Raw genomic sequence first — 14,477 nt, 5'->3', positions numbered from 1 at the left:
AAACCACACCATGAAGGAAAAATACAGTCCCCTAAAAAGAGGATGCTGTCTTAGGAAAGGGGAACAGATTCTGAATAGCAAAGGTAACTATAAATACGCTCTGTGTTATTCCCTTCCTATTCTCTATACCATTGCATCAAATGCCATTCTCTTGGGATCTCTTTTCCTGGAAAATGATAAAACTCTACAACAAATTGGCTTAATGACTTTAGTTATTTGACATCTGAAGATAGTGATCTTTCAGTCATCCATCCATCCAGTCATCCAGTCATTCATACATTCATTCATTCCTCAATACATTGAAAACTCAGTACTTGCTAATCACTGGGCTGAGTGCTCAAGAAAAGGACCAGTGAAAACAGACATGGTCCCTCATGAAGCTCATTGTGTGGGAGGTAGACAGTGATCATCTAAGTATACAAATTACAAATAGTGATCAGTGCCATGAAAGATGTACTGATCTGATCCAATTTGTCAAGTCAGAGTAGGATTTCCTGAGGAAGAGGTATTTGGATAATTTGGAAGACAAGGAAAAGTTATTAAGTGAGAGGGTGTGTAAGAGGTGTTCCGGGCAGAGGCAACAGTGAGTGGAAAGGCCCTATGGTGAGGATCAAGGTATTGGAAAGAAGAATTGGAAAGAAGCCAGGAAGCTTGAATAAAGAGTGAGGAAGAAAGCAGGCAAGGAGGCTGGGGCTGAGGTGATCTGAGGTTATATCAGTCAGAGCTTCATAGGACATGTTAAAGATTCTCTTCTTTATCTTAAGAGCACTGTATAAGCTTTAAAGACTCTTAAGAAGAAAGAGAACGTGATGAGACTTATATTTTACTTGGCTCACATCGTCTCCTGTGTGTGAGAATTAGGGGCAGGGAGCAAGGGTTTTACAGGAAAATTAGATCAAGAGATTAGTGTAAGAGACCTTGGTATTTGAATTAGGAGTGGTGACAGTGAGGAGAAAGAGAGAGAGAGAGATGTGTATAGATTTAAAGATATTTTAAAAGTGTTATCAATGGACCTAGTGATGGGCCTCTTTCCTTATAATCGGATAAGATGTCAAGGGTGACAATGATGTGTACATGCTATTCACTGAAAGAGTTGACACCAGGAGAGGACCAGGTATGAGACAAAGGTTATGGTTTTAATGTGGGTCATATTGAGTCTGAAGCATCTTTAAGACATCGGTGGAGATATCAAACAGAGACATGGGCACATATGTCTGGAGCTTGGAATTTTAGATAACCTGAGAAGTTAATGAGGGGAAAGACTTTTAGCCTCCTACATCTCATAAAAAGAAAAAAACCTGTTTGTTACAATTAGTAAGTATCTTATCAAAACGAAATATAAAATTAACTATAATCATTTACATATAAGAAGTTTCCTGGACTTTCCTATAAAAATGGAAGGCGCTCTCCTCGGCAGCACATATACTAAAAACTGAAACGATACGAAGATTAGCCTGGCTGCTGCACAAGGGTGACATGCAGATTTGTGAAGCTTCCAGATTTTTGTCCCCTATCAGGCTCTCTGCTGTCAGCGTAGAGTCTGCTTCAGATCCTCTGTCCCCCTCACTCTGTCCCTCCCCCACTTCTCTCTCTCTCTTTCTCTCTCTCTCTCTCTCTCTCTCAAGAAGAAATAAACATTTAAAAAATGTAAGAATGGGGTGCCTGGGTGGCTCAGTCAGTGAAGCATTCAGCTTTGGCTCAGGTCATGATCTCACGGTTTGTGAGTTCAACCCCCACATCGGGCTCTGTGCTGACAGCTCAGAGCCTGGAACCTGCTTCAGATTCTGTGTCTCCCTCTCTCTCTCTGCCCTCCCCCAACTTTCACTCTGTCTCTCTCTCTCTCTCTCTCTCTCTCTCAAAATATAAATAAACATCAAAAAAAATTTAATAATTTTTAAAAATGTTAGGAATAAAATAATATCCCAAACTAATGTCTACCTCCTTAACAAAACCTGGTCAGATGCATCTCTCTCTTTGCTCAGTCCTTTCTAGCACTGCAGCCAATAATTCTCTTAGCTTCCGTTCCAACCCTATTCATTCTTTCCTTTTCTGATCATAAGGCCTTTTTATGATGCACTTCAGAGCTTTCGTTATTTACGAGTGTGTGCTTAGGTCAGATGTGTGTCTATGTTTTTGTGTTTTTCTACACTTTTTTCCTTATAAACTTCTAATAGAGTAGCAAAGGTTGCCATTATTTAGTAAAGAAATTGCATAATCATAAATAGATAACAAACCCCTGAGTAAAAAATTAGGATTCTTAGAGTAAAAGAAGCAAACAAAATCCTATAAGTCATATATTTCAAAAACCTTCATAGTCACATTACTATCACCATGCTCATGCTAAGTCTGCCCACTCACTAGGCTGTTTGCTTTCTGGTTTCTAAAACAGCAGTAAATATTTACTTATCTTATTCATCTTTGTTAGGCTCTAAATCCCTTGGGAAGAGGAATAGTCCCTTTCAGGGGATTGCTTATCAGCCCAGAGCTTCTGTGGGAGTTTGAGCAGGAAATCATAACTCATTTTCAATGATGACATTTGGATTTACAAATGGAACTCTTGATAGTGTCGGGCAGTAGGAAATTTTGCAAGGTTAGTCTCAGAAGCCAACATTGTAATTCAGGTAATGGGTATGAGCACAGTGTTCTATTCAACTCTGATATTTGCTATTTTGGAAGGACCCTTCTCTTATTACTGCATCCTCTACCTCATTTTCTATAGGCTTTTTTCTTTTTGTTTTTGTTTAAACAAGTTAAAAGAATGCACAGGTGCTCTGAGAATGAAGTAGGAAGTAATCTGGTCTGGATCATACAAATAAAGTGAGGCAGAGTTAAAACTACATGTCAGGTCTCCCCACTCTTAATCCAAGGCTCTTTCCACAGCACCATGCGGTTAGGTGAGATCAGCAGGAAGAAGGTGGGATAGGGAAGAGGGGCTGTGTGCGTGTGTGTTAGTAGCCATCTCTGTGCATCAGGAGCCACCGCTCACTTAGTATCCTCCTTCCACTCTGCCCCTGCCTCTATCAGCTCCCAAACCCTTTTCCCAAATGATGCTGAAATGTCACCATTCGTATTTCATTTCTTTATATTAAAGCTTACATTTCTAGATGCAAATAGAAATGGTAATTAATAAAACCTAATCCCTCAAATACACTTCAGTGAAACTCTGTGAATCAGAAAATTTCCTAATAGGGGTGTTTGACCACTACATGCTAAAAAAGGGACTAATTGGGGTGGTGAGGAAGCCAGATCAGACAAGGCACCGGGAACAAGGAAAAGTAAAAAGAGGCTCCAGGTGAGTGGAGACAAGCTTTGTAGCTCATATAAGCTTTATGGCAAACCAGACTTTCGCTTTCTCATACAGAACTCTGCTCACAAGTGTTTCATCATTTTTTTACTTCAGATTCCATATTCCAGGACCTCCAATTTAAGACCAATGTCACTGATAATTCCATTGATAAAACAAATGCAGATACACTCTGTACAAACATTTCTCAATATGACCTTGTAGATAATTCAGAGTAAACCATGTTTCCCATCTTAAAAATACAGGACATTTTGAACAGAATGTTTCTTATGAGGGGAAATCATAATCAGAGAACCAGAGTTCTTACTCTTTGTTTCTGTTTCCATAACTGATTTGCTAATGATAGAAATGTCTTTTATGCTAATGAGACTTTGCACATTTGCACTGTGATTTAGCTCTGCATCTGTGACATGACAAACATGTTCAACTGTTAGAAGATGGATGAAATAGAATAGAAAGTGGGCAAATTAGGGGCGCCTGGGTGGCTCAGTTATTTGAGCGTCTGACTCCTGATTCCGGCTCAGGACATGATCTCATGGTCGTGAGATGAAGCCCCGTGTGGGAGCCTGCTTAGGATTCTCTCTCCTTCTCTCTCTGCCCCTCCCACCCTCCTTCCCTCTCTCTCTCAAAATAAATAAATAAACTTTTATAAAAAAAGAAATAAGAGCAAATTAAAAATATTAATCTGGGGTCATTGATCATATCACTTTTAAATAATTAAAATAATGCCAAATGATACTAGTAATTTCTGAGCCGGAAAATTCAGGAGTTGCTTAATTCCTTTTCCACTCACAGCTTACCTTAGCCATTGAGTAAATAATACATTTTTATTTACTCATAGTATTATAAGGTTAATAACTCTGTAATTTGTAGTATTATGAAGTCATTACCTTTTTAAAAAAAGACGCTGTTGATTGTTTCTGGATTGTTCTATTCTTCTTTGCCTTACTTATCTTCCCTTTCCATTCCCTTCTCCTTTCTCCCTCCCACCGTCCTTTCCTGAACTAATTTACAATCATGATATAAGCCAAGTAATTTGCCTACTCACAGAGTCTTGTTCAGGTTTTCTGTCCACATTTCCCCTTTTGATACTCAGAAAACATCATATGTTAAAGATGTTAAAGAAAAATTTTTTTTGTATTATAGCTTTTCCCTTTGTAAAAAAAAATCACAAGTATTCTTATTTGGTGTATCTTCATGTTATAATGCAAGCAAGGATATTATCATGTAATGAGCTTATCATACTGTAACATAATCCATATATATGAAGGTATTTTATAACTAGTATGTGATTGATGAGCATATTTTAAATTACAGGACTATTGTGATTGTACTACTATGTAATATTGCATGGTAGATAAAGCATAGCCACGTCCATCATCACTCTAGACATACCTGCAAATCTTTGTCACGTATCAAAGCATGACAAAGGACGGAAGCTGTTTCACTGCAGTTGCTGCCACCGTTACCAAGTTACTGCTTTGAGGACAATTAGACGGGAGGAAAAGTGTAGAAATGTCTTGTGTATAAGAGATGCCTTTGTTGTGTTCCCCTAATCCTCATTCATAGCCTCCAACTCTCCTTCAAGTTGGTTTTAGGATCACAGACATCCACAGTCAGTCCTGATTCATACCATTGACTCCAAATTGATCAGTCTGAAAAACTTTACCACACTTGTTGTGTTCAGTTAAACAATATTTTTTTAAAACAATATCTCTCATGTTTTTCTTCTTCCTGCCAGACAAGATTTTATTACTTGCTGACATTTAACTTGTACTTTTTTGACTGATGGTATTTTGATGGGGGATAGCTTTTTTTTAAACTTTATTTACTTATCTTCAGAGAGAGAGAGAAAGCACGAGCAGGGGATGGGCAGAGGGAGAGGGACAGAGAGAATCCCAAGCAGGGCCTGTGCTGTCAGTGCAGAGCCCCACGCAGGGCTCAATCTCATGAACTGTGAGATCATGGCCTGAGCCGAGATCAAGAGTCAGACATTTGACTGACTGAGCTCCCCCAAGCACCCCTGATGGGGGATATCTAGGTACACAACTTCAGTGTGGTGAACTTTCAACAAGAGGTCATAGCCTACCTTCCTCTACCTTACAAACCCCTTTCCTCCTTAACTCTGGCTCGAAGCAGACACAATCTCTTTCAGGGTAGGATTAGAAATTGATAGCAAAGAATGAATTCCTAAGATTACAGTTGCATTGACTTTGGGCTTTTAGAGATTTGGAAAGATTTTTTTTTTAAGCTTAGAGGGAGAGTGAGTGCAAGCTGGGGAGAGGGGCAGAGGGAGAGAGAGAGAGGAAATCTTAAGCAGCTTCCATGTTCAGCACGGAGCCTAATGCAGGGCTCCATCCTGTGACCCTGGGATCATGACCTGAGAAGAAACCAAGAGTTGGATGCTCAACCTACTGAGCCACCCAGTAGGATAGCCATTTTGCCAGTAGCCACCCTGGAAAGATATTTTGATTTTTGAATTAGTTGTTTGAATACTCCAGACCTTGAAGATTATTAATTTTATTTAATTAGCATTTTTAAATATATCATTTTTATAAGATGTAAAGTGATCTTGTTAAACTCTACAAAAATCATAAATATTTAAATATTATAGTGTATAAAGACATGACTATGTATGTTAATTACATATATGCAATAAATAAATATATGTCAGATACTTGCATCTAAGATGACCAAAGCAAAATTTGGGATAAAGTAGTGCACTATAAAATATTAAAATTATTTATTGCAACTTATTCCTTGGTTGCCTTTCTGGAGTTTGAATACGCCCACTGTTGAACAATGGCCTAAGACATATAGGAATATAAATAAATGAGAAAAAACTATGAAACATGGCTGGTGCAACAAAAGAAAAAAATTTTGTAATTTCCAAAGTTAAAGTTAATTAAAAACATATCACTGATCAGTGACCAATGAGGTTGGATCCACATTGTCAATCAATTTGTTTTCTTCCTTTTACTGTGGTACTAATAGAATGAAAAATTTGAACAGAGAAGAAGTTATTACAGGCAGAACATGGAGAGCACAAGAAGTGCATAAATAAATTCATTGATTTCAAAATGCCAAAAGATACTGATGATGTATTTCCTTTTGAATCTTTACCTGACCTAGAAGACCAAAAGAAAACTTGTGATGTATTCTAAATTTGCTTTTTAATGCAATATTTGGTGAAGGCTCAGGAGAGACTCCTATCTCTTTGTTGAAATCAAAGGAATTCATTTGATTTTTAAAAGATAAAATAATATTAAGAACACCAAGAAAAAGATGTCAAACAAAAATATTTTTCACCATTGTCTATTTTATAATTTATTCAAGATAAAACTAAGTATAATTATCAAACATCACCCCCCACCCCGATTCCTTACCTCTCTACCTGTGAGATTGCTTTCTTTGTTGAAAAGGTTCTTTCTTTTCCAACCAGTTATAACCAGTTATAACTCTTTTCTCATTTGGGGTTTTGGGAGGCAGGCATCTGCTTTTCTCTAATAGAAATATTAGAGCGATCAGTGACAATTTGTAATAGTCCTCTTCTTCCATATGAAAATAGAATTGTCATATAGCAAATGGCCAAGACCATTGCTATTAGTCTGCTAGATGGAACTTTCTTTTTTTTTTAAATATATGAAATTTATTGTCAAATTGGTTTCCATACAACACCCAGTGCTCATCCCAAGAGATGCCCTCTTCAGTACCCATCACCCACCCTCCCCTTGCTCCCAACCCCCATCAGCCCTCAGTTTGTTCTCATTTTTTAAGAGTCTCTTATGCTTTGGCTCTCTCCCACTCTAACCTCTCTTTTTTTTTCCCTTCCCTCCCCCATGGGTTCCTGTTAAGTTTCTCAGGATCCACATAAGAGTGAAAACATATGGTATCTGTCTTTCTCTGTATGGCTTATTTCACTTAGCATAACACTCTCCAGTTCCATCCACGTTGCTACAAAGGGCCAGATTTCATTCTTTCTCATTGCCACGTAGTACTCCATTGTGTATATAAACCACAATTTCTTTATCCATTCATCAGTTGATGGACATTTAGGCTCTTTCCATAATTCGGCTGTTGTTGAGAGTGCTGCTGTAAACATTGGGGTACAAGTGCCCCTATGCATCAGTACTCCTGTATCCCTTGGGTAAATTCCTAGCAGTGCTACTGCTGGGTCATAGGGTAGGTCTATTTTTAATTATTTGAGGAACCTCCACACTGTTTTAGATGGAACTTTCTCAGGGTCTTCAGGAATATATCTCCCAGTTCAGAAACATGGAGATTAGAGATTCCTAATCCAGAATTCTGGGGAATATCTCTTTTGTTAGGGTTTAGCCTCTGCTTCCATTGCCTCCAGCTGCCCTCACTGAGAGAAGTTTTGAAAGTGACATTTCTATCCCTCTGAACTACCTCTCTTCACCCTATGGGAGACACTGCTATTCTGAGCACCTTACATGCACTGCTTGGGTAAGGACAACAATTTTTCGATAAGCGGGATCAGACTGTTAAAGGCAGGTGCCCTGCATTGGCCATTTCTTTGTACTGCTACCACCTGGTCCTGTGCCTATTTTTCATGTGGAAAACTGTAATAGTCTATAAGTCAGAAAGTATGATTATTCAAGGACACACTATACCAGGGATGGGAGTGTTTTGAAATGAGAGCAGATTTTGGATCTCCGGAGTCAAAAGTCCTTGGGGCAGAAGAAAGAGGGATGGATAGAAAACAGAAAAGCGCTGGTGCAGATGAAACCCCTGTGCAGTCTTTGACTTCTTTCATCCTTGGTCTTTTGCATTCTGTCTTTTCTTGTTTACAGTCACTTTCAAAGACTGGGTCATCCGTGTATTAAATTGGTTACTTGTAGAAGTTAAGACAATGTTGTGAATGAGTGCTTGTACTTATTTATTTATTTTCAGGGCTATTTTTCTTTTTGAGTGATGGGAGTAGAGAATGTGGTCCCAGTGAGACTCAGAAGGAGGAGTAGTTGCTATTAGAGAAGAGGGGATAATAATGGAGACGTTGGGGATCCTTAAAACAAACATCTGAGCTTCAAATTTGATAATTTTGCTTGTTTTGCTGTTTGTTATTATTCCTATAGAAAAAAAATCAGTTCTTGTCTGGTTCTTCTGCAACAATATGGCTTAAACCATAGAATGAACCTTGAGTATCAGAACTCACTGTTATCTTGGTGCATTATAAAATGTATCAGAAAAAAAAAGTCACATTTTTTTCCCAAAATAGTCTATAAATTGAAGTATTCATGAAAGCACACCAGAGACCCCACTCAGAACAATGAAGCTGGATGCAACGCAATTATTCTGAGTGAGAGAGGCTTTAATGTTCAGTATGTGTGTGAGAGGCTTGGATCTCCATAACAGGATATTGCATTTTGGCAGTTCCCTTGCGGAAAGGGAAATAATAGTGTTGTTACTCTTTAACCATGGACAAGCTTCGAAATGATTGAATAGGGTATTCAGAAACCTAATGAACTATGATATTTCAAGGCAGGACACGGTTATTACGCATTTTCTGAAGGACATACAAGGTTATTCACTCATACTCTCCACTCAACCCCCAATTGTTTTTAACCAGTATCCACACTGAACACACATAACAGGGGAGATTTTTAGTGCAATGTAAATGCTTTGGAATAACTCTGTTCCATCAATGCAAGCATGAACGGTTAGCTCTTGGAGCCTTCTTTGACAACATATAATGAATCAACTCGTTATTGAAATGTTGCCAAGCACCTCATATTTTTACTTCACTGTCTTTTAGGTCTTGTTATCTATGTTAAACAGGTAGGAAATATACATTACTTATATTGGCAGTGTGCATATAGGTGAATTATTGGATGCAAAATTAGGTTAAACAAACAAACACAACACTTTTTTCCACATTTAGATTCCTTCCCTTTAGAAACATTAACCTTTATTCAAAAGTTTATGAATTGTCCTAATCTGTCACCTAGATCCAGATTGCCTGACACACTTAAGGAGTAAAATAACCAAGCTGATGAAAACTACTTCCACGGTCATGATAGGTCACGAATGGGTCAGAGCTATGTTTGTCCATTAATGCAAAAGATGTTATGTAATTAGTTTACTTTCCACAGTTTTTTTCAAAGTTTTATTTATTTGTTTGTTTTGAGAGAGAGAGATTATGAACAGGGAGGGGCAGAGAGAGAGGGAGAGAGAGAGAATCCTAAGCAGGCTCTGCAATGGCAGCGCAGAGCCTGACGTGGGGCTCGAACTCATAAACCACAAGATCATGACCTGAGCTGAAACCAAGAGTCAGACGCTGACCCAACTGAGCCACCTAGGCACCCCTCCACAACCTCTTAAACACATGAGTTGTTAAAATCAATTGATAATATGACAATATAGAATGCATAAGCCCACCTTCCTAGTTTCCATTGATATACAAAGAAAATGAGAAGGATGCAGGCTTTCCCTCTCCTATTTTCCCTCCAATGGTTTTTTGTTTGTTTGTTTGTTTTGTTTTTTTCCTCTGCAGCAGTAGTCCTCCATTATCAGTGGTTTCGCTTTTCAGGGTTTAATTACCTGGGTCTGTGGGGTCTGGAAGCAGGTGATTCTCCTTCAGAAGCAAAATCCAAAGTTCAGTAGTAGCCTACGGCTACATCACAAAGCCTGGGTCATTCCCCTCACTTCATCTCTTCACGGAGGCATTTTATCTTCTCACATCATCACAAGAAGGGTGAGAACAGTACCATGAGAGATTTTGAGAGAGAAAGACCATATTCACATAATTTTGATTGCAGTATATTATTATACTTGTGCTATTTTATTATGATTTATTATTGTTCATTTCTTACTGTACCTAATTTATAAATTAAACTTTATCATAGGCATGTAGGTATAAGAAAAAAACCCCAGAATTTAGAGGGTTCAGTTCTATCCACAGTTTCAGGCATCCACTGGGGGTCTTGGAATATAGCCCTCATGAATAAATGGGGACTACTGTAATTTCATTAGGTTTTAAAAAACCAGACTGCAAGCTGTTTCCTCTTAATTTGCCTCCTGCTAAGCATTTTACATTTGTTCTTATTTTTATTTCTTTTGCAATTAAATTTGAAAAATTTCCTACAGCCTTAGTTTCTCACTCCTGCCTCACCACAACCTCTGTTGTCTCAATGCACCCAGATTATCTTGGTATACTTGCCCTGATTGTGTGAACTTTTACCAGCTTTCCACATGCCATACCTAGGTGCAACTGTATGATATAAACTGTATTTCTTCTTTTTTAATGTTTATTATTTATTTTGAGAGAGAAAGAACACAAGTGGGGAAGAGCAGTGAGAGAGGGAGAGAAAGATTTCCAAGCAGGCTCAGCACAGAGCCTGACCTGGGGCTTGATCTCACAAATGGTGAGATCATGACCTGAGCCGAAAATTTAACTCTTGTCAGATACTTAACCAACTGAGCTACCCAGGTGCCCCAAGAACTATATTTCCTGGTACATGATTTGAATTTCATAGAGGAAAACCTTGCCTATTTGTTAGTAATATAGCCACTTTTCTTAAAGTTCCTATATCATTACATTCTGCAATGCTCCTTTTTACATGAGGAATGCTATAGTTTTTCCTGAGATGATTTTTTTGCTTATTTGTTTCTTTTCAAAAGCATGAGAAACCAGATTCAATTGTATGTTTAAATGAGTTGATCTTTCTGACCGTCATAAATAGGGACATGTTTGTAATATATAAGCTAAGAATTTTTACTGTATTTATTACAATGTTGTGCTTTATAAGAAATATATACACTTGGGCTGCATCACAGCTCACAACTCCCAAAAGGCTCAGAATTTCCTGAGCAATAAGAGCAGTAGAAGCACCTTTTGTCATAATATTTGGTCTCCTGTCCTCAGTTGCTTCAGAGCCATAAAGGTAAAGTGAGTGTCTTGTTATTCATAACAAGTCCTTTCCACCACAACTGTGTTTATATTAATGAAGGTGACTTTTGCAAAGCACCTAAAGTTGGAGCCTGGTTGCCAGGGGAAACAACCAGAAATAGAGGGTTGGAACTTCCAGTCCTACCCTCTGATTTCTGGGGAGATGAGGGAGGCTGGAGGTTGAATCAGTGGCCAATGAGTTAATTAGTCATGCCTACCATAATGAAACCTCCAGTAAGAATCCCAAAAGATGAGGTTGGGGAGGGAAGTTTCCATATTGGGGTTCCAGAACATTTCCACATGCCAACATGCCAGGCCCCAAACTCCATGAAGATAAAGGCTCCTTTGTTCTAGACCTCATGTTCTAGACCTTATGTGTCTCTTCATCTAGCTGTTGATCTGTATCTTTTTTTTTTTTTTTAATTTTTTTTTTCAACGTTTTTTATTTATTTTTGGGACAGAGAGAGACAGAGCATGAACGGGGGAGGGGCAGAGAGAGAGAGGGAGACACAGGATCGGAAACAGGCTCCAGGCTCCGAGCCATCAGCCCAGAGCCTGACGCGGGGCTCGAACTCACGGACCGCGAGATCGTGACCTGGCTGAAGTCGGACGCTTAACCGACTGCGCCACCCAGGCGCCCCGATCTGTATCTTTTAATATCCTTTAAAACATTAAATCAAGTAAGAGTCATAGCTGTCATGGATGAATTTCATTTGAATGCTTTGTTCATTGAAAGGTTTCCTCTGAAACTTCAGGAGCTTACGATGAAAGTAAGAAGTCTGGTGGCCTGACACCCCCTGCTGACCTATGAGAGAATGCTATGTCATTACCTTTCAACATTTACTGACAGGCCAAATTTCCATGCCTTTTTCCATCAGTCATTATGATGACTAATGACACGTATTCCTTCATCCCAAATTACAGTGAAGATTGGTAATTTGGGGGAATCTTAGAAGTTGGTTTGAGACCCTTGTACATTCTTATCCTTTACCCTTAGATTTTATGACACCAAAACTATCCTGTAAATTAACTAGTTCTAGCCATGAACATGCTATCTTAGAATTATACCATATTGCTAGGTCTGGATAATCCTAAATTATTAGGCCAATTTTATTAGACCAATTTTACAGATACAGAAACTAGGTTTAGTAAACAAGACAGATAAGATGATATAGTGCTAAGTCTAGAGAGACTAGTGTTTCATTCACTGTTTTTTTGTTTACTGGTTAGACCATCTAGATTAGTGTGGTTGATGTACATAGATGTCTCCATAGTGTCTAAAAGTCTTTTCTTTTTGAAGTTTATTTATTTTGAGAGAGAGAGAGCACACCACGATTAGGGGAGGGACAGAGAGACAGGGTAGACAGAATCCCAAGCAGGCTCAGCACTGTCAGCACTGAGCCTGATGTAGAGCTTGATCTCACAAACCGTGAGATCATGACCTGAGCTGAAACCAAGTGTTAGATGCTTAACAGACTGAACCACCCAGGCATCCCAAAAGTCTTTCTATATTCCAATGCATCACTCAGTACCAAAGGCCCACTTATCAGCCACTTCCGCAGGGGGAACATGTAACCCAACAGCCCTTCTGAATAACTCTTGGCTTAGAATTTGAGCCAGCTCTAGGTTTTCTCTTAATGGACACAGATCTGAGGTCATTTTGTGCCTTTAAAATTCTTCCTCTTTCTCTAAAGCCCCCAAAAGTTAATGGTTTACATTATGCAGCAACACTTAAAGAAAATAGCAAAGCTGGAACTTGAATTTGATTCTAAGCTTCTATAAGCTTCTTGAAGATAGAAACAAGAACCTCCTAAAATTACTGTATCACCAAGTAGGCATAATTTCCTCTAAAACCTTTGTTTAATTCCTTTCCAATTGGAAGAATGAATGCTAAGAACCAGAGAAATCTTATTCTGTTTACAGTCCCATAAAAATGTTGACTTTTTCATGGTTCACCACTGCATAGTATTTAAAATACATTCAGTTGACCTTTGTACAACACAGGTTTGAATTGTGCAGGTCCACCTTCTCTTTTTCTTTTTTTTTTTTTTTTTTTTTTAGTGTTTATTTATTTTGAGAGAAAGAAAGTGAACCAGTGGAGCAAGAGCAGGGAGAGAGGGAGAGAAAGAATCCCAAACAGGCTCTGTGCTGTCAGCATAGAGCGCACAGTGGGGCTCAATCTCACAAACTGTGAGATCATGACCTGAGCCAAAATTAGCACTTGGATGTTTAACTGACTTGAGCCACCCAGGTGCCCCTGGATTTTTTCAATAAATACAGTGGACTACTGTAAATGTGTTTTCTCTTCCTAATTATTTTCTTAATAATATTATTTTCTCTAGCTTACTTTATTGTAAGAATACAGTATGTAATACCTATCACTTACAAAATGGGTGTTAATTGTTTATGTTATCAGTAAGACTTCCTGTCAACAGTAGGCTACTCATAGTTAAGTTTTGGGGGGGACTCAAAAGTTATATATGGCTACAGACTTGCCGCATCCAACCCACCCCACTTGGCAGGAGTCCCTCCGAAGCAATACCTTGTGTGTCTCATTCTGCCACAACAATGGACAGAACCACTCCAAAGTGACTCTTGCCTTGGGGAGAGGGACAGATATCCATACACACCAGTTAGACTGCAGCCCCAGTGGTGGGCTGGGGCAGACATCTAATTTGATGTTGGCCTCACCCACCATCAAAACCCTCACAGTGGGCTGCAGAGAAAGAGAGCCCTGTAGTTTGGGGTCACTGCAACCCCAAAAGACAAACTGCAGACAGACATCTGGTCCGACTACCAGACCTGCCCATGAAAACCTCTTAGCAGACAATTCAGGGAGAGCACCTTGCAGTGTGGTACAACTATAGTTCCAACAAACAGGCTGAAGGCAGGCATCTGGTCTCACCCAACTACAAGCACAATGTGATCCCTGACAGACCTCTTAACAGTACAGGGACCAAACACTGCCCACAACAGGCAAACAGGGCCATTGCATCTGACTGGACTGAAGGAATATGTGGCTCAGTCACAACAGTAAGGTGCACGCAATACACATAGGAGACATCACTGAAGCTTTAGGTTCTGGTAAACAGGGGGCATTGACCACAGGATTTCTTCATAAGGCCACTACTTTCAAGATCAAGAGACATAGCTGATTTTCCTAATACAGAGAAAGAGACACAGGGAGTTAGACGAAATGAGGAGCCAGAGGAATATATCCCAAACGAAAGAACAGGACACAATCACAGCAAAAGAGCTAAATGA

General features: G+C 39.0%; 1 non-coding gene across 1 annotated transcript; it reads left to right on the top strand.

Annotated features, from left to right (window-relative positions):
• Positions 1-1,401: 1,401 nt before the first annotated feature.
• Positions 1,402-1,505, top strand: LOC125926036 (U6 spliceosomal RNA). The gene has a single exon (XR_007458969.1). It is a non-coding gene; the product is annotated as a U6 spliceosomal RNA (small nuclear RNA).
• Positions 1,506-14,477: the final 12,972 nt, after the last annotated feature.

This window comes from Panthera uncia, chromosome F1 (genome assembly GCF_023721935.1).
Source record: "Panthera uncia isolate 11264 chromosome F1, Puncia_PCG_1.0, whole genome shotgun sequence".
NCBI lineage: Eukaryota > Metazoa > Chordata > Mammalia > Carnivora > Felidae > Panthera > Panthera uncia.
This window is presented reverse-complemented; position numbering and strand designations above follow the sequence as displayed.